Genomic DNA, 24,451 nt, shown 5'->3' with positions numbered 1-24,451 from the left:
CTATGTAGCTCTACCTAACTCATGCTTGGTATCTTAATGCCCCTCTCTACCATTCGAAGGAATGGAACTAGGTAGCTACTGAATTCGTAAGCTCTTCTCCTACCCGGAAACAAAAGGGACCCTCGTGGAAAACTTGACGAACCATCTCTGAAGGTGATAAACTGCCTTTATTACACAGATTGTTGCAGTGGAGAAACCTCACCTTGAGCTTAATGCACCAACACTTTCCCAGTATCTTACATCACGTCATTGTAATACATCTAAATGTATTCTAGCGTATTACATGTGTCAGTAACCGCAAGCGGATCCTGAATGACGGATGATTCATTAAACTACGCAGAAACTTTTATCTGTGACGCAAGTTCCTTCATCGTATGTCAAGAAATACATTGATTACGAAATAAATCATGAGTATATCTGTATACTTTAATCTCAGCCTGTATTTCAAGTTCTTGCAGCAGCGAGTTTTTATGAACGCGGAGTCCAGAATGAAACCAAATATAAAAATGTAAAAAAAAAAAAAAAAACCCAACCACCAGGTTTCACTTGATCAAGAGAACGGAACTCTCATTCTAAATTGCGTGTCCAGCAGGTTCAGAGGATAAGAAAGGGTGTGAGGGAAAAAAGAATATAAAAAAGAAAAGGTCCGTTTAAGACAGACGGTAGTTTGGTTTAAATGACTTGATTGCCATGATAAGTGAAGCCACGGAAGGTTCCGTATAGATTACGGGGACGAGAGGTAATCAGTTCACACTCAAATAACCACCTCAAAGGGGAGGATTCGACAGGTGTCTGGTTGAACAGGCGATTCCAAGTCCAGGAGTGATGTTAGTGACTATTGTCAAAGACTTAAGGATTTTCCTTTTTTTCCCCCTATATTCACACCTTGTTCGACGTCGTTATCAAAGATTGAGAAAGAGTTTACCAGATTCGACAAGCAAATGACACTGCATTACCTAACGGGAGTGGGCAACATTTCCGGCTATGTTACGAGAGGCTGCAAATGCGATTATTTGAATCCGCAATAATGAAAGGGTACATACCAATCAACATCTGTTTGCTTCGTAGTCCCGCTACGCTTGGCGGTGTCCTCTTCCGTCAGACGATTCTGACCTGCTCCAGTGTTTTAACATTCTTAAGTGAACCGCAGAATAACACGGCTAAGGGAATGCAAAGCCCGCTACTTGAGATGAAAGTTAGTTGGACGCCTCTTCAATGCCACCAATTTTCCAGTGGGTAAGTAGAGCAGATTGCCTTTGAGATTGGGACTCAGTGGGGCATTCAGTGTAGGAAATATGGACCTCTGCCAGTTGAAAGATCAAGTGGTGGAAAGATGAGTCGTTTTAGAAGTTCTGCATCCACAGTGGTTGTACGGTTTCTTTTACTGTTCTCCAAAGCGAGGTGGGTAGAGGGAGGAAAAAAGAGAAGCAGCAATCTGAGCAATGTACTCGTAGAAAAGATGTGGACTATAACAACTAGAGACAGTTGGTCTTATTGTGCCCATTGTTCTTCACTGACTCTCCCCTACATGTACTTCATTGGCTACAGCAGACTGGTCGCACCACCTTCCAGCATTCTCACGTATCGCTAGCTCTTAAGCGCAGACCCGTAAAAAGAAGAAAAAAAAATCTTCATACTGCATTGCGTGTAGTGTTGGACCTGCAGTCAATAAAGCGAGGCATTTACAAAATAAGCTAATGGTTGATTACAGCGACGTACGTCTTCTTGAAGAGAACTTTTAACGGAAGTAGATGAATGTGTTATCATTCACATCTTGATATCCGGTAGATAACCAGCTAAGCTGATAGACTGGTGTCTGTCAGTATTATCGTCACATCACTTCATGGTCGATCAAAGACGTGAATCACTTCTTCTTTGGCGTCCTTGGTGTGTGGTTGATGCCAGTGCTCGACATCAAAGTAAATATATATACGAAGGAAAAAGGTGATAGATCGAGAGATAACATGGATGGATTTAACCCTCTCAACCATCAAAAACCCGTATGACAACATCCCATTTTTTTATACATGGACCTTGAGAAAAGATAAAGTGAGGATGGGAAACGGGAAAAAAAACTTCCTTGAGCTCACGTGACTTGCCTCAACTTCAACATCTACCGAGACTAAATAAGTGGTATGATATGTTAGGGTTTGTGTGTTTGATTTTTCTTCGTTTGTGATTATAGAAATAAGAAACAACACGTAACCAGAGCCATATTTTTATGCCATGTGTCATAAGTGATACGACGAATAAATGATTCGATGCTGCATAAGGCAATGAAAAATTGTTCCAGACATCTTGTTTCGCTGTTATTTCTAAGTAAATACAAATCAAAGACGAAATGAACATCGAGGCTTGACTTATCCGTAGTTGGTAGTGTGGTAAGGGAATTTGCCCTTAGTTTAGCTGTTAAGTCATTGTCTTCCAACCCCTTACCTTTCTCTGATTCCTGCTTCCCTCGAAATATAGATGAGAGGGAGCCCATTGAAAAAGATCACATCAGAGGAGAAATATATATATATATATATATATATATATATATATATATATATATATATATATATATATATATATATATATATATATATATATATATATATATATAATCCGTTTTTAGCGTTGAAATCATGACACTCCCTCTCTAACGGAAGACCAATCTAATGGAGATCGAGGCGATGTTGCTGATTCTTCATTTGTGTAAAAGTGAAAGAATATTGAACACTGTAAAGAATGGGAGATTGCAATGGGAGGGAGACTTGTGGAATCAAATCTATCGTGAAGCGATGAAGTTTGACATCAAGAAACTCTTGTCTTGTGGCCAATTAAGAAACCATCTACCCCAACACGGTTAAAGAACACACTCGCGTCTTAGAAAAAAAAAAAAAAGAGGATTTCATTTCAGTAATTCAACAAGCGACGCTAATGGCTCCGAAACACCGAAATCATCCATGGACGTTTCAAAGAAAGCCAACGGTTTACTCGCTTTTCTCGTAGCAAAACAAAAACAATAAGGGTCTCTTGCTTCGTCGAGTAAAACAAGTTTCTGATCCTACCCCTCGGGCTGAAATAACGAACTGATGGTCTTAAGTACGGCATCGCGTGCTTCCCAGTGCGTTCACCTGTGTGCTTCAACATCTGCCATCTTCTGCGCCTCTGCGGTTGGCCGCGTGGACATACGTAGACCGACGCGTTACCGACGGATGAGAATGACACCGGGTACAGCACGCGGTCACTCGATCACAAGAGACATTTATGAAGCCGACAGACGGAAGAACATGAATAGATAATCGTGTGATGAATACCGAACAGTTTTCGTGGATTGTGGTACCCTAAAAGGAAAAAAAAAAAAGATAGATGTGATCTCGTGACTGACTGTTTTACGGAGTCATCGCCGCTGTATTATTCTCCTCGGTAAAGATGTCGAAATTACGCTAATTTTGAGCAATAAGCGTTTCCTTTTTTTCTAAGAGAGAGGGGGGGCGTTTTGTGATCTTGTGAGAGTGGAGGAGGTAAATACACGAGGAAGTAATATGTTTCTTTTCTATTTTCTTTCCTGAATCGGGGAAATTGATTTTGCTGCTCTTTCCTGCATTTGTTTTAGTTTTTCTTCGTCCAGGATGAAAGCTGATGAGCAGGACTGAAGTAAGAGGGAGAGAGGGAGGGCGCTGGGTGAGCGAGTGGGTTCTGAGCTTACGCGGGCACAGCGTAGGGACGGAGCGCACACACAATCTTAAGAGCTCGGATGATCAAGTTATCTGACACAGTGGAGTTGTCATGATAACTATAATGGAAAAAGTTCTGGTTGGGTATTTACTCCATTTTTACGACGCTGAAACTTGTCCCAAAATTCCTGTCAACAAGAACTGTCCACACACACACACACATACACACACACACACACACACACACACACATCCGTCATGGGTCTGCGTCAGAGAAGGAAACTTCAACTCCTATACGTATACAGACATGAGAATACGGGACATTACTCCACGAAGAAAAAATGAAACTGGGGAGAATACATAGGGAATCATACGCTAAATTGTTTGGTTAGGTTGTAGAATCGAGAGACTTAGAGTCAGCACGCAATTACGATTTCTAGAATTAGAGCAGCAATATCTTTGTATCTATGAAGAGGAAGAAGGGACTGTGAGATAAAGCTTAATGTCACCTCTCTCTTCGCCTGCAGTTAAGGGTCGTCTGCTAAACCTGCGCGTGACATATCAAACACAACATACAACATCCACTTTAAGGCCTTTATCCCTCGTACATTCATAGAGACACACATGTCCCTCAACCTGTGTTAGTAATGTTACACTGAGAATACACTCTTTCAACCTGTGCCAGTCATGGTATACCAAGAACACACACACACACACACACACTCGACCTGTGCCAGTAATGCCACACCAGAGGACAGGCTGTTAATAACAAGAGCTTGGGGGCATGACAAACCTTTACATGCGTTACATAGCAATGAAGTTAGAACCAAAATATTCAAGGGTTTAGAACTATAGCTGATTATTGATGAGAGGAGAATACTATTGGCTACTTCATTGTTAATAAGTATGTCTGATGATATTATTGATAATGATTATTACCATTATCATTATTATTATTAGTAGTAGTGGTAGTATTTTATTATCGTTGTTGTAATCATTACTATTATTATCATTATCATTATTATCATCCTTATCATTATTATTATGATTATAATTGTTATTATTATTATTATTATTATTATTATTATTGTATTCGTTATCGTAGTATCATTATTATTTGAGAAACGGTTGACAACCTCGTTATCCCAAATGTCATAAACTGTAGAGTAACATGTTTTATTCTTAAAGAAAATAGTGATTATATATATATATATATATATATATATATATATATATATATATATATATATATATATATATATATATATATATATATATACATAATATATGTGGCATTTTAATGGGTATCATAAATATTCTGGTCACGATCTACATCATTAAGCTAGAAATGAAAATGAAAATGCTATGTGGGAATTTTTGCGTTAGAACGAAAGATGAGACGACATAAGCTTTCGTTGAAATTTGCAGAATATTTATAAAAAAAAAAATCATATCATATTTTCTCATTTAGATATATTGAAAAGACTAACCTGATTATCGGTTGAGAAAGAAGTATATCCAAATCACCGTCATTGGTTCTTAAAGATATGAATAAATTATTTCTTAATTTTTAGTTCTGTCAAGTTTTTTCAGTAGAATAAATTGCATTTTAAAAGTGTGTGTGTGTGTGTGTGTGTGTGTGTGTGTGTGTGTGTGTGTGTGTGATATTAATATAAAAAAAAATCAACATATGTTTCTGTAAATCAATGGTTACGTACGTAAATAAATTTACATTCGCTTTCATAAATACATTTACTCGTAAGAACATGTTTATTCATCTGTGAGATCATTCGCTCGAAAATCTAAATGTTTCCTTATTTTTCTACCTTGAGAAAAATAGGAAACATTTCATGCATATGGCTTCATGAAGGCAGCTTAAACGTATTTCAGATACGGTTGGTGTAGATTGTATGGGACTGGAATCCCTTCATGGATCTATAAGGAGAATAACCTATACTTTAAGATGATACATATACGTGAAACTGTATCAAAATGGTGTTTTTATCGTAGTAACGTTGCGACTGAATTTCTTTTTGCGTTGAGAGAAGGTATCTTTTTACTAAGTTTATTCGTTGTGATGACGGCGAGCTGGTGCGTGACATAAGCGGGTTTTGTACATTACGAGGTGGGGGCTTCCTGTGTGTGTGTGTGTGTGTGTGTGTGTGTGTCCGCCCCGGTAGCGAAAGAGAGACTCGAAGTTTAGATAACCATTAGGATTTTGATCTATGGGAAGAAAGGTTCTCAGCGCGGCCACTCAGTCTAACCATTTTACATTGCTGAGATTACTAACGACCCCATAGTACCAGTATGCTTGTTAGAGGCACACTAGTACACAGACACGTAACTGTGCGAGACTACTGTTATCTTCATCGGATTGAATGTATGGGTTACCATCCATTGCGGTGCTGTCGTAAGTGAAGCTGCGAGGGGGGGTGGGGGGACCGTGTTAGATAGACAGCTTGTTATGTCTGGTCACACGATCGAGTGATCAGCCACGATTAATGTGGTAGATCAGTAAAATATAATGTACCGGCAGGAGAGTTAGAGGTAAGACATGACAGCAACCCAGGCTAAGGCAATAGAACTAGAAAACAAGATTATTGTAAAGTTATGATTATCATTATCATATCAATATGATCACTGTTACAGTGACAACAAAAATAGATAGTATCAATGATGATTATAGCAATGATTGTAATGATAATGATAACAATGATACTAATATCATCATCATGATAAGATTAATAATGACAACGTAAGAAAGCAAAATGGAACGGTACACATACACACCACTTAACCGAAGATAACTTTGCTAGTCTCAAGCTATACTGGCAGAGGCCAAGCTAGGCGTAGCATCTCGCAGACACAGTAACACAAACGACGGTGGAGCTCTGTCATGCCAGACAGGATGGAAGTCTCGTTTGATAAACTGATGCTACATTGTTCCAAGTCTGCGTCCCACCATGTTTGAGGGAGGAGGAGGATAATGGAGGAGGAGGAGGAGGAGGATGGATGGATAATAATGAGGAGGATGATGGATGGATGATAATGAGGAGGAGGAGAAGGATGGATGGATGATAATGAGGAGGAGGAGAAGTAGGCGGAGGATGGGTGACTATGAGGAAGGGGAGAAAAAAAAAAGGAGTAGCATGAGGAACCTAGGGATACGAGGGAGTGGATACGAATCATTTTTCTTTTTCTCTGACCACACAGAAGACTGTTAATATAATCTCTGTGGTGAAGGTGGACCTCCAAGACAATCTCAAAGGGTACTCTCTACCCCTGATACAGTGGTATGGGAACTAGACTCGAGGTGGAACAATGCAATCTTAGAAGAACGGCTAAATGTAAGAAAATAAGATAATTCATATATCTGTTTCCTCTCAATACGATCAGTGAGGCTGGTAGACCCAACGTCTCAAACAGGTCTTGAAAGCAGTTCTCAGGAGACAAATCTCCAGTCAGATGCATCATTAGTATAGCTTGGGCTTGTGAGAGAGTCTTCAGCTCAGGGACATCTCGAATGAAAGAAAAAAAAAAAGGAGTAGAGACTAAAATCTGATGATGATTAGAAAATCAAGTGAGGTCTATTGCATAATCGTGCAGACAAAGCCAATACTAGACTTTGCCTCAAGAGATTCTTAAGTTAAGGTGATGATTTGATACATCTTATTAATGGAAGTACTGGAAATAACAAAGACTTGATCGTGGCTTCGCTTTCATTCCAAATCATATTTCACATATCAAGATGCTTTTTCTCAAACCTCTTTTTTTTTAGATATCAATTGTTCTTAGATATTGCAACGTGATTTACCTTAATCATTGTCTTACAATTATCGATATTCATTGGCAAATCATCCATTATGGAAGAGGACAACACAAGAAAGGAAAATAATCCACTTATCATCAGGGTTTACTAACCTTCCTCGGATTAGTGTGACCTTGGAGTACCACAGGCTCCATCGTTGGATCGTCTAATCGTCTGTTACCTTTGCCATCCAAACGACCAGCCTTGTTTCCACCTTTGGGGTTTTATGGAGCTCACGGCTTATCTACTTGTCATCGTATTTCATTCTCAAAGGTCTTTTCGCTCTCCTTGTGTATAAACAAGGTAGTGTTTCCCTCCTGTGCTGCGGGGTTTTTTAGAATGACGTTTCTTTAGCATACGTGTTTTTCTGCAGCAGCCAATACATATCGACATAAACACCCATTGTATCTTATAGACCCTCTCACTCCTCTTATCGTCTCATTCTCTTCCTTTCTCTCTTCCTTGAAGGACTATACACGCAGTAAGAGTGCATTTGGTCTTGCAAATGTCGGCGATGCAGCTGGAGTGTGTTGTGGCTTCCTGTGAAGTTCCCTGGCTTAGATTTCGCCTGTCATCGTAGGATTTATGTGGCAGACAACCAACACTGTTAAAAGGTCATGGTAAAAACCTATGGTCTCCTCACCTTCAACCCCCATTCACACAACCTTTGTTCTGACAAGAGAGTCGCTCCCGACAGCATTCATAGTCGGCGTTGTTTTTGCAGCGGCACTATAGAAGCTAACTCACTAAGTACACATTCGCCCATGACACGAGACTGGTTCTGAAACTGACTCTCAAAAGGCTACTCCAAGATTCTTACTTTTAACTCCCGTGTGATCAAAATTGCCATGAGATTTGGTCCTGTACTGGACAGCAAGGCTAAGGAGTCTTTATGCGTCGATCTGCAAACCGTAAAAGATATTGAAAAACTAAAACTGTGATAGTATAGAAACAAGTGACATATGACTACCTAGTTACTTACCATTAGTAGTAAACTTAGAATTAAAGTAACCTTAACCACATCATTCGTAAGGGAATAAACACCACAGAGTTTTAGGGCTGCGTCACAGAATGTGTATGGGCCACACTACAGATGGTGAGGGCCACCCTACATACTTCAAGTGCTTCGCTATAGGATGTGAAGGCTACACTATTTATTGTGAGGCCCCCACACTACGAAATGTGAGGGCCACACTACAGAATGCGAGTAAGGAGGAGAACAGTGAGGAGGAGAGAAGTTCACTACGAAATGTGAGGGCCATACTACAGAATGTGAGTAAGGAGGAGGAACAGTGAGGAGGAGAGAAGTTAAGCAGGAGGGAAATAAGGGAGGAGGGAAGACAAGATCAGTAAAAAGTAGGAGGGTATAACAAGGCATGAGAGAGGAAATGAACAGAACACGTGTATGAGAAGGAAGTGCAAGAAGAAAAGACCCGATGGTTCTTAACTGCATCGTCAGCTCTGAGCCCCTGGTCACCTGACGAAGTGGCCCGCTGATGACTCGTGTGGGAGAGTACTCACTCCCAGTTATAAGTTGTGTGTGAGGCTGTAAGACACACAGAGGCGAGTAACGACAAAGCGTCTGTTTCCATCAGAGTCCGACGCATTTTGTGTCTCGATCTCTCGTCTATTTTCGACGAGAGATTGCATTAGATGAATAGCCTATAGGTCATTTGTTATTAGCGATCTACTGCCCTGAACCAGAAGGATAAGCAACACATATACACACACAGCGACGCAAGTCGACGAATGACGTCGGAGAAGGAAGTCAAGAACTTAATGGTTGACGAAGATTTTCACAAATGGATAATTTTGTGGTTACATCATCGAAGCTTCGTCCACTTCCTTCGATGAGAAATTGGTTTGATAATTTCCCCTTGAGCTTTCCAGAGTTCAGAAATTCATAGCTTGATAAACTCGCGCCCTCTGCAACCCCTACATGGGCTTACGAGTATACGCCATAGGTAAACCCTAATACTGTATGACTTAGAACGGTATAAGTACAACGGTGTTGTATGTGTTTACATGGAAGTTACGTTGTTGTAAACTCATCAATCGGTGTTGTATGAGTTTACGCTTGTTTACGCTTGAAGTTGTATTGTTGTATACTCATAATACGGTACTTTATGAATCTACACTGGAGGTTGCGCTATTGTGAACTCATAAAATGGTGTTGTATGAGTTTACAGCACCAAAGCCTCCAGTGTTGTGAGTATATGGCATAGTATACCTCACGTAAACTTATGACAAAGTTAGTCCTGTCCTGTGTGGTGTTGACTTATTGGTAAAGTAAATCCCACAATGTAAACTTGCCTCATAGTGATGAACAAATACAGTAGACTGAAAGAATGAGTGAATGCATGCAGTAAACCCTAACCGAAAAAAAAAAAATGCAGAAAATCCAAAAATTATAAAACTCACACGGAACGTTAAATCCCAAGTAGTGCAAACTGACGGTACATTAAACCCAAAAATTAGAATCTTACGACAGAACAAAACCGCATAATGGCAGATCCACAACATCAGAAAACAAGAAATGTTCCCTCGGTTGATAATAAGGATGTGTTTAACATTGTCACTCTCACTGTTAACACAGTAGGTTCCAGTCAAAACACTGACCAAACACATCGTTAACAGACGGACAGGATGATCTAGTGCACTGAGCAGGATGTACATCATTGGCCAAATAGCTATATCGTACATTTCTTCGTCATTTTTCCTTTTACGTGTATATTCGTGTGTGTGTTCGAGAGTATTGCAGTGGAGACTCCAAATCATTGTCCCTTAACCATTCCTAAATCACGATTACTTCCTGATTACGTTTACCAAATGGCATCCTAGCTTCGTCCCTTCGATGTATATCAACTGACTCTTATATTTCTCTCTTGTGTCTCCCCTGATGTGATTATTACACGAAAGTGCACTTGGGAACTTATCGTGTTTCATTTTCCCCGTGGACTTATAGGAATATATATATATATATATACATATATATATATATATATATATATATATATATATATATATATATATATATATATATATATATATATATATATATATATATATTTCAGACGTCATCGTCTCAGGAAGTCGGGTTCCTCTGTCCTTGCCCAGGCGGCGGAACTAGGGATGGGAAACCCTTTCCTGGGAAATCAACTCCCGCAGGAGGCGCAGTAGGTGCGTGTGCGTTGGAATATTTACGGCTAGATATGTCTTTTGCCAAATAGCAGGGCTAAAGCGCGTTGCGCTCACCGTAGGTAGTTACTAAGGACGAGTTCGCGAGAGTTGCGTGGTAATTGTTGTATACGAGGTAAAGGGACTATGTTTGTGGAATGAAAGCCAGCAGACCCCCACCGACGTGTGAGTGAGGCAGATAGACAAGGCAAGCCACCTGGGGGGGGGGGTAAAAGGAGTGACACTAGATAGCCACTGATGTGTTAGCTCACGGTGCAGCTATCAATAACCTTTACGATACCCAGGCGGGGAGTGCCAGCTGTATATAGCTGTCTAAGTGGCTACCTACCACATAGAGGGAGAGATAGAGAGAGAGAGAGAGAGAGAGAGAGAGAGAGAGAGAGAGAGAGAGAGAGAGAGAGAGAGAGAGAGAGAATCATATAATTCACCTGATTACTTTCTTAGTACATTTTGCTCCTCTGTATCAACTAACTTTATCAATTGCAGTTTTCGTTATAAACATAAGTAATATAGGCGAAGTAATCCCCTGTCATTTAGGTAACTATTGGCATTATATCTTTCCATATGTAGATTAAACGGCCTAGTACACACACACACACACACACACACACACACACACACACACACACACACACACACACACACACACACACACACACACACACACACTCAAAATTAGAACATAAAGAAATAACCTTAAGGCAAAACAGTGGTGGATGAACGGAATGAATTGAATGACTATTTGGTAAATGTGGAGAGCATACAGACGTTTTAAAGGCTATATGATAGTAAGGAGCATTTGGTAGATGGGGACCCCAAGAGTGAAAATCTCCCTTCCCCGTACAGTACATGTGACCCTACGGGTGTAAACCTCCCTTCCTCGTACAGTACGAATGTATGATTACATACATAAACGAGATGGGGCCCCACAAGTGTATAACTCCCTCGCCATACAGTACAAATAAGTGATTACACACAACACGTTGAATTGATAAAGGTAATGTTTCCTAATAATGATAATAATAATCTTGAACGCTAATATGGGAGTATCCCATGAACCTGGCAATGCTATTATCCCTGCACTTTGCAATCAAATTGAGCGTGTTAACGGGAGCAGAAATTGCTGAATTGATTTCGAGTAAATTGGTGGAGGAAGGTAAACAGTAAGGACGAGAGAGAAAAAATAGGGTAAAGACGGAGGTACTTGGCAATAATGACCATAATTTCCTGGAATTATAGGTTGGTAAAGACTTTCTCGGTGTGGTTAGGATTTAGGAGGAGTTAGCAATAGGAGAGGAGGAGTCTGTGTGTTGATAGTCATACCACATGGACACCATCCTTACCTGGTCCAGAGGGAGGTCCTTACAGTACCTACCTAGGATTGCTCTCCCTATCTGTGGCTGGGATTGCCTGCCCCCCACCCCCCTTCCTCTAATACCTAGGATTAGCCTGAAATACCTGGGATATTTTCTACCCCTCCACCCTCTCTACAGTGCTAAGGATTGACCCTAAATACTACTAGGGGGTCTGGCTGGTCCTTCATACCACATTATAATCCATCTCATCCACCAGGCTCGGCACATCCACTTACATTTTAGAATATAAACGACCATTCCTATAGCCATGGTAACAATCAATTCCTTCCAGTTCGTCGACCCACCAAAGCTCAAAACCAAGAACTGATAACTCATCACTTGATTAGTATTTATCGTCACTAATCCAATTTGCATAACATGATTTACCCAGCTGAATTCGATTCCTTAACTTCTATATCCTACTCGGGGTCTCGATGTATCAGGGAGACAGTGACAAAGAAGAGATACATTGGTTAAACAGGGAGCAATTTGTAATAAACCTTCTTTGTATTCGCGCTACCTAGACCCGGTGCCATGTGAGGACTGGTTTGTCCTGTGTCGGAGCGGTGATCAGAATGGGGCGCCCCCGTCTTGCCGTCTTACTATGCCCCGAGTTAGAACATTTGTTCATCTTATTTGTGCTCCCGTGTTCGTACTTACAGATACGTCCCTCACTGTTGCTACCGTGTTCGTACTTACAGGTCCGTCCCTCACTGTTGCTACCGTGTTCGTACTTACAGGTACGTCCCTCACTGTTGCTACCGTGTTCGTATCTACAGGTACGTCCCTCACTGTTGCTACCGTGTTCGTATCTACAGGTACGTCCCTCACTGCTGAATGTCACTTCAAGATGTAGTTCTCGTACGCTGGATTCTCCGATCATTTCAGGGATTACTATTTCTTTTCAGGTGAGAGTAATGGAGATTTTAATCACCCGGAGGCTTAGAGGGAATCATTCTAGCAGTATGACAGGCCCGTGAAACTCCTCATCTTCCTCCTCTTCATCATCCTAGTCTCTCCTCTGACTCATTATCATCTTTCTATCGAGGTTCACACAATTTGAGCTTCCTACATCATGATTTCAGTGGGATCTCGTAGTTTCTGTGGAATCTCGCATCTCATTTTCTTGTTCTTGAGGGATTCTTTTTTTTTTTTCTTTATAATTTCTCCGACGTGATGGTAGCATTCTGGCGGGAAATGACGTGTCTGTCTGTCTGTCTGTCTGTTATCTTTTTTCTGCAATTTTAAATATTTTTTTTATATTTTCACTTATTTTCGTATTTTCAAAATTACTATTTTTCTTTCGATTTCTTTTTCTTTTTTCGCTTATTTTCGTAATTCCAAAATAGCTATTTTCCTTTTGATTTTTTGTTTCATTTTCACTTATTTTCGTATTTTCAATATTGTCGTTTTCGAGCTCTTGTTTCGGCGCGCGGGAGCAACACACGGACCCTGGTGTTCCGTCATCACGTCATCTTCGTCGTGTTTGCAGTCCGACATCGTCGATATTTCGTCGTCGTCGTCGTCGTCGTCATCGTCGTCGTCGTCATCATCGTCAGTGTCCGCACTCACAGCCCCCCCCCCACACCCCCCTTCGATACGCCTCTGATCCCTCACTGCAAATGTGTGTTCGGTAACACATGAGACGTCGGTTCCTTTTTCACCAAAAAATTCCCTTCATAGAAGACGGCCACGAAAGACGTCGCCGCTTCATGACGAAAAAAAAAAAAATAAATGTCAATCGTTTTTTTTTTTTTTTAGTCGCTACATAATTCCAGTCTCGTCTCGTTACGCCCCGGCGGTGTGACTTGTTCGATCCCTAAGGCGTACCGTCAGCTTGTGTTCCTACTACTGATGTAAAGTCTTTGTAAAAGTGCATAGACCAAATAGGTAACAGACGACCCACTGGCATGGAGCAAGACGACCCTCTGGCCTGAAACAAGACGACCCTCTAGCCTGAAACGAGACGACCCTCTGGCCTGAAACGAGACGACCCTCTGGCCTGAAACGAGACGACCCTCTGGCCTGAAACAAGACGACCCTCTGGCCTGAAACAAGACGACTCTCTGGCCTGAAGCAAGACGACCCACTGGCCTGAAGCAAGACGACCCACTGGCCTGAAGCAAGACGACCCACTGGCCTGAAGCAAGACGACCCACTGGCCTGAAGCAAGACGACCCTCTGGCCTGAAACAAGACGACCCTCTGGCCTGAAAAAGACGACCCTCTGGCCTGAAAAAGACGACCCTCTAGCCTGAAAAAGACGACTCTCTGGTCTGAAGCAATACTACCCTCTGGTCTGAAGCAAGACGACCCTCTGGCCTGAAGCAAGACGACCCTCTGGCCTGAAACAAGACGACCCTCTGGCCTGAAACAAGACGACCCTCTGGCCTGAAACAAGACGACCCTCTGGCCTGAAACAAGACGACCCTCTGGCCTGAAACAAGACGACCCTCTGGCCTGAAACAAGACGACCCTCTGGCCTGAAACAAGACGACCCTCTGGCCTGAAACAAGACGACCCTCTGGCCTGAAACAAGACGACCCTCTGGCCTGAAGCAATACTACCCTCTGGCCTGAAGCAATACTACCCTCTGGCCTGAAGCAATACGACCGTCTGGCCTGAAACAAGACGACCCTCTGGCCTGAAGCAAGACGATATTCTGGCCTGAAGCAAAACAAGAGCAGATACTGAAACAAATTATGCTTTTCCTTCTATCTTGTTAATGGGAACGTAAAGATTAGTCGTAATTGCCCAATCTCTAGTAAAATACGACTTTATCGGTTTTTATATGGGTGACGTTAGCAGCCAGCCCATACTGTGATTCTGTTTGTGAAATAGTAAGTCCCTACATTAGTGTGAATCCCTCTTCCTCAAACGTTATCTCTGATCTCTACTTCATCTATAGGGTCACCGTATACCTCGAACAATGTATTCATGTTGAGGATTAGATTATCATCAAAAACTAATACTAGATTAATGCGAACTCTTGACATCATGGACTAGGAACAGCATCTCCTTTTAATCTTCCCTCACTCGCTTCCTCTTTTAGTCCTAATCTTGTTGATTAATCCTAAATATTTTCACACCTATCATGGTCTCATTTATGGTAAGGAGCCTAGGATTGTATCGCATGGTGTGATTATATGGTATCATTAGCAAAAAATAGAAGGTCATTATATTATCTGATATTTTTGCAAATATATGATATTTTACAAATTATCCAAACAATATACTGTTGGAGCCGTATTCATACTTTGTTTATCAACTTTCCGATCAATTTTGACAGACTCCCTGTATCAGTAACAATTTGTTATTTACAAATTTGCCATTCTAATGGCCAGGCTCCCAAGTGCCAGCTGCTTGTGTGCCCCCACCACTAGGTATACCACGCAATACTAGGCAAGCTACTGAGTCACATGATTACTGCGTGGCCATTGGCAACTCTAGGGTGGGATGTTTTGATAATTGTTTCTTTCTTTACACTTCGAAGCTTTGGAACTCTCGCCCTCCTCATGTCTTTCTCAGTAACCATGACCGAGCACATTTCAAGACAGGTTTTTCACTTCCTTCAAAATTCGTAAATACTTTCCCTTGTCTTTTTCCCTTTTATCGAGTCTACATTACAGTGTGAACTTCGGTCCGAGACTGGAACCTTCAGCTCAAAGAAAAAAAGAAAAAAAAAAGTAGAATTCCTCTGTCATTTAGAAGGCATCTGTAATCATTCTCGGACATTATCCCACTTATTATTTTTGCTTGGTTGCCAGCCATAAAGACTTTGGTCGTTCTACCTAATTCCAGATCACGTAAATACATAATAGAAAGAAGTGGACCCAGAACAGAGCCTTGTTCTACAACACTCGCTTACTCATAAGATCTAATCATTTTATTGCCTAATACTACTCGTTATTTTTCCGTTAATAAGACTGTAATTTATCCAACTGCACATTAGGGTATTATCAACTAGAGGTTTTATCGTTCTCAGATCTCGCGTGAAATATATTACCTTCGCCACGACCTGTACAGCAGTGTTCCTGGGGTTTGTTTCCCGTCAAGTGGAGCAAGCTGCCGCTGCTGCTGCTGCTGCTGCTTCATCCTCCCCCACCTCCTCCTCCTCCCTCAACACCAGACAGAGCCACGCCTCCTGTACTTCCTCAGGACAGCTGAGGCGGACTTACGGAACGGTACACCGAGGAGGGAGCAACAGGAGGAGACAAGTACACTTGGAAGCACGACTGGTTCGTTCCAAGCGTGAGTCCCTCTACCGCGACGACCACCGCCATGGAAACGATGACATGACGGAGGCGGATGTCAGCCGACCGACCTCCCTCACCACACACACACACACACACACACACACACACACACCGTCGGCGGTAGCAGGACGGGCGGGACTCCCACCTCGACAAATTACTAAACCTTTTGGTTTATTCAACCCTCATTTGTACTGTCAACCACTCAGCGTTAACACTAAACCTTTTGGTTTGATTAACCACCATATATAGCGTCTTCCACTTGACGTTAACACGAAACCGTTTGGTTTAATTTAACATCAGGATTGTGGTCTTAAACCGTTTCTGGTCTTCGTGTGATCTTTTTTTATTTAGAAGGGTAATGACAAGTTAGGATCACGAGATGTTCAATCTATAAATCGTTAGTATATGGAGTTCTTGAGAGAAAAATGGACAAAAGGATTTTAATTAAGTAGACAGAGAGATCGTATAGCATACTTTAAGTACAGACTTTAAAGAATCATTGGGCGTTCATTACAGAAAAAGTCGAAGTTCTAAATTACTGGTTAGAAATGACGAAATTTGTTCGTAATACAAGATACCACTAAATTGCCTTCTGTTTTCGCAATACCTTGCCAGCGTAGCCTCTGACTAGATTGAGTTGTTGATGATCCAACACATATGATTTGAATTCTTGACTCTATTTGGTTGGGCTGGACTTACAATGAATACATTACTCGTTAAACAAATTGCACCTCTAACTTGACGTTAAGTATATGGAAGCAGAACTTTTAGAGACCAGATTACTCATCATAATCATAATGGTCGAGTTTAGCCCAGCGCTTCCAGGAGCTTATTCTTCGAGCAGTGGCTGAGAAATTCATAAATCATTTACATGTTACGTGGATGATTCATAAATTATTTACATGATACGTGGGTAATTCATAAATCATGTACGTGATACGTGGGTAATTCATGAATTATTTACATATGTGGGTACTTCATGAATTATATATATATATGATACGTGGGTAATTCATAAATTATTTACTTATGTGGGTAATTGATGAATCATTTACATACTACATGGGTCATTCATGAATTTTTTACAGGCAAAGTGGGTAATTCATAAATTACTTACAGTTAAGATTGGTAATTTATGAAATATTTACAAGTAAAGTGAATAACTCATTAATCATTTGCTGGTAACGTATGGAATTCAAGAATTATTTACAGGACACGTACGTAAACTATGAATAATGTACAGGCAATGTACATTATTCATTAATCACTTACAGTACAATTAAGTGATTCACGAATAATTTACGGAACACGTGGGTAATTCATGAACTAATCACATGACAGGAAGATAATTCAGGAATTATATTTTACAGAACACGTCACTCAGAACACACGACTGTCCAATGTTCGTGAAGCTATTTTCTTCAAACACTGTTTGCTTTTTATTTCCAGCGGTGGTGTCTGGTGCGTTCCAGGGTCTGCAAGAACAGCATAGGATCATTGGTCGGTGCTTGCTATGTCCCTTGAGTCTGCAAGCAAACAGATGACTGAAATACAGAGAAGAGGGAGGCGGTGAAACAGAACGCATATCCAGCCCAAATGTAGGGAGGTAAGTGAGTCTCAAGATAACAGGTTGTTTTAAGATGATCTTTTAGAACGATGATAACGACCAGAGGCCAAGCAGACTACAAGTTGCCGTCTTAAAGAATAAAGTGGTTTAGGGAGACTCCTTTTTAATACACAGTAACATGGGAGATATTCAGATGCTATCAACCGCTTTTTAGAGAATACATCGTAATGCATTGTCGCGAATCCTCGAGCAGAACATGTGACCATAGCCGCTCTCATACCCACCTTTATAGTGTAACTTCACTGCTTCTTGCCTCTCTCGTCTCACACACTCGAGTGGTTTTTTTTTTTTTTTCTATCTACAAAAATATATTGTTTTTTTATCCCAGTGTGTGTGTGCGGGAAGGGACCTTCCGCACCGGATGATTCGGTCTGCTGAACTAGATATAAAAACATCCCCCCCCCCAAGAACGGACCATGCCTGTAGTGTGGTCTGATATGATTAATCATGATTGAAATATCGATTCTCCCTCAGTCACAGAATGGTCTCTTTGATTTTAGACAGTTCGTCCCAGAACTTAGACCAGAATTACGGGTATAGACATTACTTAAAAGACATAAATGAAAATTATGATTCATTTCCGATGTATGGAGCAAACTGCAAGTACAAAGAGCACTAAGTGATAGTGGAAATGAGTTAGTACATCATAACAATGTGTAATAGAATTTTCCTACACAGACGAAAACTCGATCAAAATTTCTAATGACTGTGGTGAAAATATATTTGCGATTCATTCCTTCATTTATGTATATAGATATGAATAGACGGATTGATTCATAGTTATTTGAATAGCATATTAGTGATCTCAATTCTATTCAAGGGTGAGTTTTTCTTTTATCCGAGAAGTAGGACATGATTTTGAATACCTACATGATTCGCTACCACCTAATGATATAGTTATGCAGAGACGGGAAAAAAAAATAATGATAGATCTATAACGCAAAGGAATTTTTCTAGTTGGTATGTCTTGATAATGAGCTACAGGGATGCGAAAGAGAATGATCGACAAGTTTTAAGTCTTAGAACAGTGTGCTCTTGTGTTCTAGATGAGTTTCTGATAAGACTAAGAGTGAAAAAAAATAGTTAACCAAATTCTGTAGAATTTTATCCTCAAAGGCACAATCGCCTAGTCCCGGCGCTACCCTCGCAAAGTGGAAGAGGCAAGAGAGTATAGAATAAATTGTGTAGAAATGAGCACCTGCGTGTGGGTATTGTGAGGACAGTTAAACAAATGTCCTGCTCATATGGCTTACACCTGCATTAGTCTCTTCACCACACACACGTACACACACACACACACACACACACACACACACACAAAGTGTTGTTGATGCAGGTGTTTAAAATCAAGTCCTCTACCTCTTCCCTGTTGCAACTTTCTGCTGCTTGAAACGGAATGATTGATCAGGAAGGCTTACGTCAGAGGGAGGGGAAATGTAGATAAATAATTAATTGTGTGTCTCGGGAGGATCTCAAGGTTTTCGTACGTAGGGACCTAATATATGAAGGTTTATATTGTACATTTATCTTTGGAGATAGGGAAGAGAAGATGCTGCCCACATATCTCCTACGTGTCGAAGAAGGCGACTAAGACAAGGGCGGGACTGTGAGGGCTGGAAATCCTCCCCTCCTGTATTAACTTTTTAAAGGGGAGAACAGAAGGGGAAGCCAAGAGAGGATATTTCCACAAACGCTGTCATCTGTTTCTGGCGCTAACTCGTTGAAGCGGGAAATGGCCAGTGGGTATATTTTAGCATCTATTTACCTTTATCTTTACATATATGTTTTTTGTATGTATTTCACGAACTTTAAAAGAATGTAGAATGGGGTGGAAGGGCAAGAAAATATTTCACCCATCTAAAAGTTCCTTTTCCATGACATATGATTAGTCTCTTCCTTGTAGCTATGGACCCTTTGGTTTAACACAGATTTGGTACCCCTTGTATATATATATATATATATATATATATATATATATATATATATATATATATATATATATATATATATATATATTCTGAGAGTGTGTCAGTGTGTGTGTGTCAGTGTGTGTGTGTGTGTGTGTGTGTGTGTGTGTGTGTGTGTGTCAGTGTGTGTCTGTGTGTTACTGTGTGTCTGTGTGTTAGTGTGTGTTTGTGTCAGTGTGTGTCTGAGTGTATGAATATAGATGTAATATATATAAATCTTCTAAAGGTAACTTGACGCTAAAAAGTTTGCTTTCATTAATTTCTTGGCAATATTGCCAAAGGTTGCATCTGTAAACCATAATTAATAATCCCTTTTCTTAGGTCCAATTTTCATTTTAATTTTTATTAACTTATCCAACAGTTTCTCTCCTTTATGATGACCACTGTCACTCTCTCATACACCTGATGTCTCGATTTCATCATTCAATTTGAAAATTAATGCAATATTCCTCCTTTATTTACTTCTTTAATGACCCATATCACTATCATTTGGTGATTTGTTCAGGTTCATTTTTCTTTCTTAAACAGAGCGCTGAAAATATATCAGGTCTCTCGCAATGAAGTGTATAAGAATGAAACTACATTCGTTAAGTGTACTTTGAATTTATATGGTTGAACTGTAGGATTATCTTAGACTGCAAAAATAACCCATAGAAATTTATTTTGCCTGAAGATGGGAATAACGTTCATATTTTCTTTCAGAATCATCATCATTTTCACACTTTGTGTTTTAAAAACCAATGATGTAATCGAAATATAACCTGTCCATATCAGTAGTTAATGTAATTCTTAAAACCAAAAAAACTTTAAACCCTCGTTTTGATTTATCGTTTTCTCCCCACCGGAATCTAACACATATATATGATTGAAAAATATATATCTAATGATTGAAAATATATATATAAGTGTGCAGGAAATTCTCATTTTTTTTTTAATTTCGTCCGAGAAACAGACGCCTTAAACTTACCTTAAATTTAGGTACAAATCCTTTCCCTTTTTGGTTCCCAGGTCACCACCACTCCACACTAGATGCAACCCTTCTTCGATGTGTCGATATTCAACACTCCTTCCCACAATGCTTATTCAAGACACAACCTCTTTTTTTCTCTCTCTTTCTTTCCACTCTCTATCTTTCTGAGCCACAATGAACATAAGCACTATAACCATATCCTCATTCTTCGTCGTCAGGCCGCACTGAGAAAAGACACCTTCCGAAAAAAAAATAAAAAAAAAATATATATGTATATGTATATATATATATGTATGCGCGCACAGCGCTTTCCGAAGTTAAGATTTTAAATGTTTATCAAGTTACACACACCAGTAGAATACATCCTTAAATCATTTTTTTTTTTGGAGGGGGGTTTGAGTGATCGAAGGCTTGTATATATCCAGCTCGTTCGCGGCAGCAGGAAGCAGACGAGCAGACGTCGCTTCAGCAGGGAACACATCCAGTGGCATACACAGTGTTGTGAGCGTTCGACACAAGCCCAACTCCCGAGCAGACCAGCAGGTGTTGTCGGGGTTACGCTCGCTCAGGGGCCCCCTCCTCATTAATACGTCTCTCTATCCATTTCTGGACGTATTTATTGCCCTTACGCCCTTTCCTCGAGGGTAGTACGATATATAAGCGTAGATCAGGTTGTCTGGGAGGGAGGACTACGTCCTGGTTGTCGATATAACGAGAGTTAAAGCCCCCCTTCATCCGTCAGCCAATCACAACGGGGATATGCTAGTGGTAGATCGTGTCAGCTGATTGGGTGAGCAGCTGGCTGGCATTATGTGTGTTTGCGGTTCTCGTCGTGTATGTAATGAAGGTCCTCTGAGGCTAAGAAGATCTCCCCCGGTCGTACTCTTATTTCGGAGGTTTCTACGAAGGTGAAACTACCAGTGTGCGTCTACCTTTTCTACCTCAGTGCGGAGGGGACCTGGTATTGCAAGTATGTAATGGTTAATGTAGGGGGGGACGGGACATTGGGAGAGTTATGTTTTATTCATAACCATTACTGAAACAAGGGCGCGCTCCTTACCTGGGAGAACATTGCATTTATATGATGCAAATAACAAACATGTGCATGATTGCATATATATATATATATATATATATATATATATATATATATATATATATATATATATATATATATATATATATATATACATCCAAGATATCTTTCCAGAGGCCTTGCAACCTAAGACTGCGCTACTTCCATGTGCAGGGACATGTGGACTCCTTTGGATTCAGAAGTTCTTTGACAAGAGTGTCCTCTCGATGATCCAGTCTTGCCAAAGATGATTTTTCACTCGGACGTGGCTGGCTTCCAGAGCGCCGCGGTAGCTTCATAAAATGGGTCATATATCACGAAGGTAAACACGTAAAGATATAAAGTATATTGTATGCACGTGTGATTCAAAGGTATACATAATCATACGTAAATCAGGTATATGCGGGTATACCTCAGAACATAACAAAAAACTGGAGATACAAAAGTAACATTGGTGGTGGAAAGGATGTTATGCATGCGGGTGGAGGTATTGTAAGGCGTGGATATAAACACACACACACACACACACACACGCCTGCTTCATGTGTCGGTATCTGGAGTACATGTTGAGTGTTGGATGCGTCATGGGGCACCTCAAGATGCGCAGTTCTAATCTATGAATTACGTTCTTATAAGCGGTCCAGGAGTTCAGTAAAGAGTGTTGGATTATATACATATGTATCATTCTAACCGTGAGACTGAAGTAGAGGAAATCCTTAGCTTTACTCAAAGCCTTTTCGTCATATTTCTATGTCAGTGTAATCGAGGATCAGATAGATGTATAGTACTGACATGATGTTAGAAGTAAGATTCAACTTGGAATTCCTTCTGTAATGTACCTTTCTTTTCAGCCAAAAGAGGAGATATTGCATCTTACTGGAGACAGGATATTAAAGATAATAGAGCATTCTGCTAATTTCTGAGTTAGTGTCGTCTTCTTCAAGGCTGAAAGAAATGTGACTGTGTAGTAGTAGAGATGGGAGGGGGTCATGTGAGTGTAGCAGGAAAGATGCGTTTCTGTGTATAACGTGTAGGTGTTTGACTGCATGGGTATGAGAGTTTACCTCAGCTTGCTGCATCAATGGAGGAGTTGGTTTACCTTAAGTTGCTACATCAATGTAGATGATGGTTTACCTCTAAATATGTTGGTAAACCGGGAGTTTCACCTGATTCTATGGAGGGGAAATGTCGTCGACTGATTGCAAAGGTAGAGAGAGATCCGAAAGATCTTCATAACAGGGAGAGTTTGAGCCGCTGGGAAGGATAGGATAAGTTTCGTTTGATAACGACTGAATATGAAATACTTGTTTAAGGTAAAAATAAATCCATCTGCTAAGATATCGAAAGGGGTTTAAACCTTATTGTAAGTGTGTGGAAAATCTCCCCACCTGATCGCGGGAGTTAAAGATAATAAAACCATATTTCAGGGCAAATGGGTGTCTATAACTGGAATACCGACAGTTGACTACAGGACATAGGGAATTTCACCCTGAGACTGCAGGGTTGGGGGGTGTAAACACAAGACTAACATTAAAGAGATATCACCATTTTTTTTTTTCATATCGGAGTCTAACTGTTGTATTACATGATTGAAAATTCGAGAGGCAAAGTATTCATAGGAAAGCAGGTGTGGCTGATACCTATCTCCCGATCAGGAAGGTTCGGGTGTGTACATCTTTGAGTAAGGTGGTGGCAGGCGTAGGACAGCCACCTGACTGTAATGGAAGGACACATCTGACTATACTGGGAGGACTTATTCGAGAGAGGTGTGTGTGTGTGTATGTGGATAAATGGAATGTATTTATGGTCTGATTGCAGGAATGAATGACTTTCTTCGTCTATATTCCAAGGATGTTGGAGCTCCATTACCTTGATGGGTAGGCTTGTCTACAGCAATACATCTTTCTCCTGCAGGTGTGGCGTTCGCTTGCTGATCATATGTGTGGAGTTTAAGAGCTGACTGTGCATGCAAAATTCACCAGAAGACTTTGTGTCAAGAGCCTCTTGTCTGGTTGCAGATTTGTACTGCTAACATCCAACTGCAGGTGTGTCTTAATTACCCAATTGCTGGCGCATCAGCGTATCCTTCTCACTTTTTAACAGGTGTGTACAACAGTGTTTTATAATTATGAATTTCAAGTTTGAGAAGAGTTGCTCATCATGTCATTACGTGTGTGTGTGTGTGTGTGTGTGTGTGTGTGTGTGTGTGTGTGTGAGGTTCCATTTTTGGACTGGTGTGTTTATGATGCGTTGCGTCTTCGACAACGGACGTATGAATGGAATCATCAGGTTTGTAATGCGTTGGTGGCTCACCTCATTGCGAGAGGAGGTGTTTACCATTCTATTTCTTGGCGTTTAGGATTAAGCAATGCGACCCATAAGCACGACCGTACGACCTTTGATCACGACTATACGACGCTTGAGAATGAAGACTGTACTGCACTTGCGCACGACGTTACGACCCTTGAGCACGACATTACGACCCTTGATCACGATATTACGACACATGAGCACGACGGTACGACCCATAGATA

General features: G+C 40.7%; 1 long non-coding RNA gene across 1 annotated transcript in view; it reads left to right on the top strand.

Annotated features, from left to right (window-relative positions):
- The window catches only part of LOC139756478 (uncharacterized), a 62,175-nt gene extending 38,391 nt beyond the window's left edge, over nt 1-23,784 (top strand). The window contains exons 3-4 of the long non-coding RNA XR_011714356.1: nt 17,728-17,884; nt 22,053-23,784. This is a non-coding gene — a long non-coding RNA (uncharacterized lncRNA). The remainder of the gene's footprint in view (nt 1-17,727; nt 17,885-22,052) is intronic.
- Nucleotides 23,785-24,451: the final 667 nt, after the last annotated feature.

The sequence above is a fragment of the Panulirus ornatus genome, chromosome 22 (genome assembly GCF_036320965.1).
Source record: "Panulirus ornatus isolate Po-2019 chromosome 22, ASM3632096v1, whole genome shotgun sequence".
Lineage (NCBI taxonomy): Eukaryota > Metazoa > Arthropoda > Malacostraca > Decapoda > Palinuridae > Panulirus > Panulirus ornatus.
Note: the sequence above shows the minus strand (reverse complement) of the source record. Positions and strands in the feature narration are given on the sequence as shown.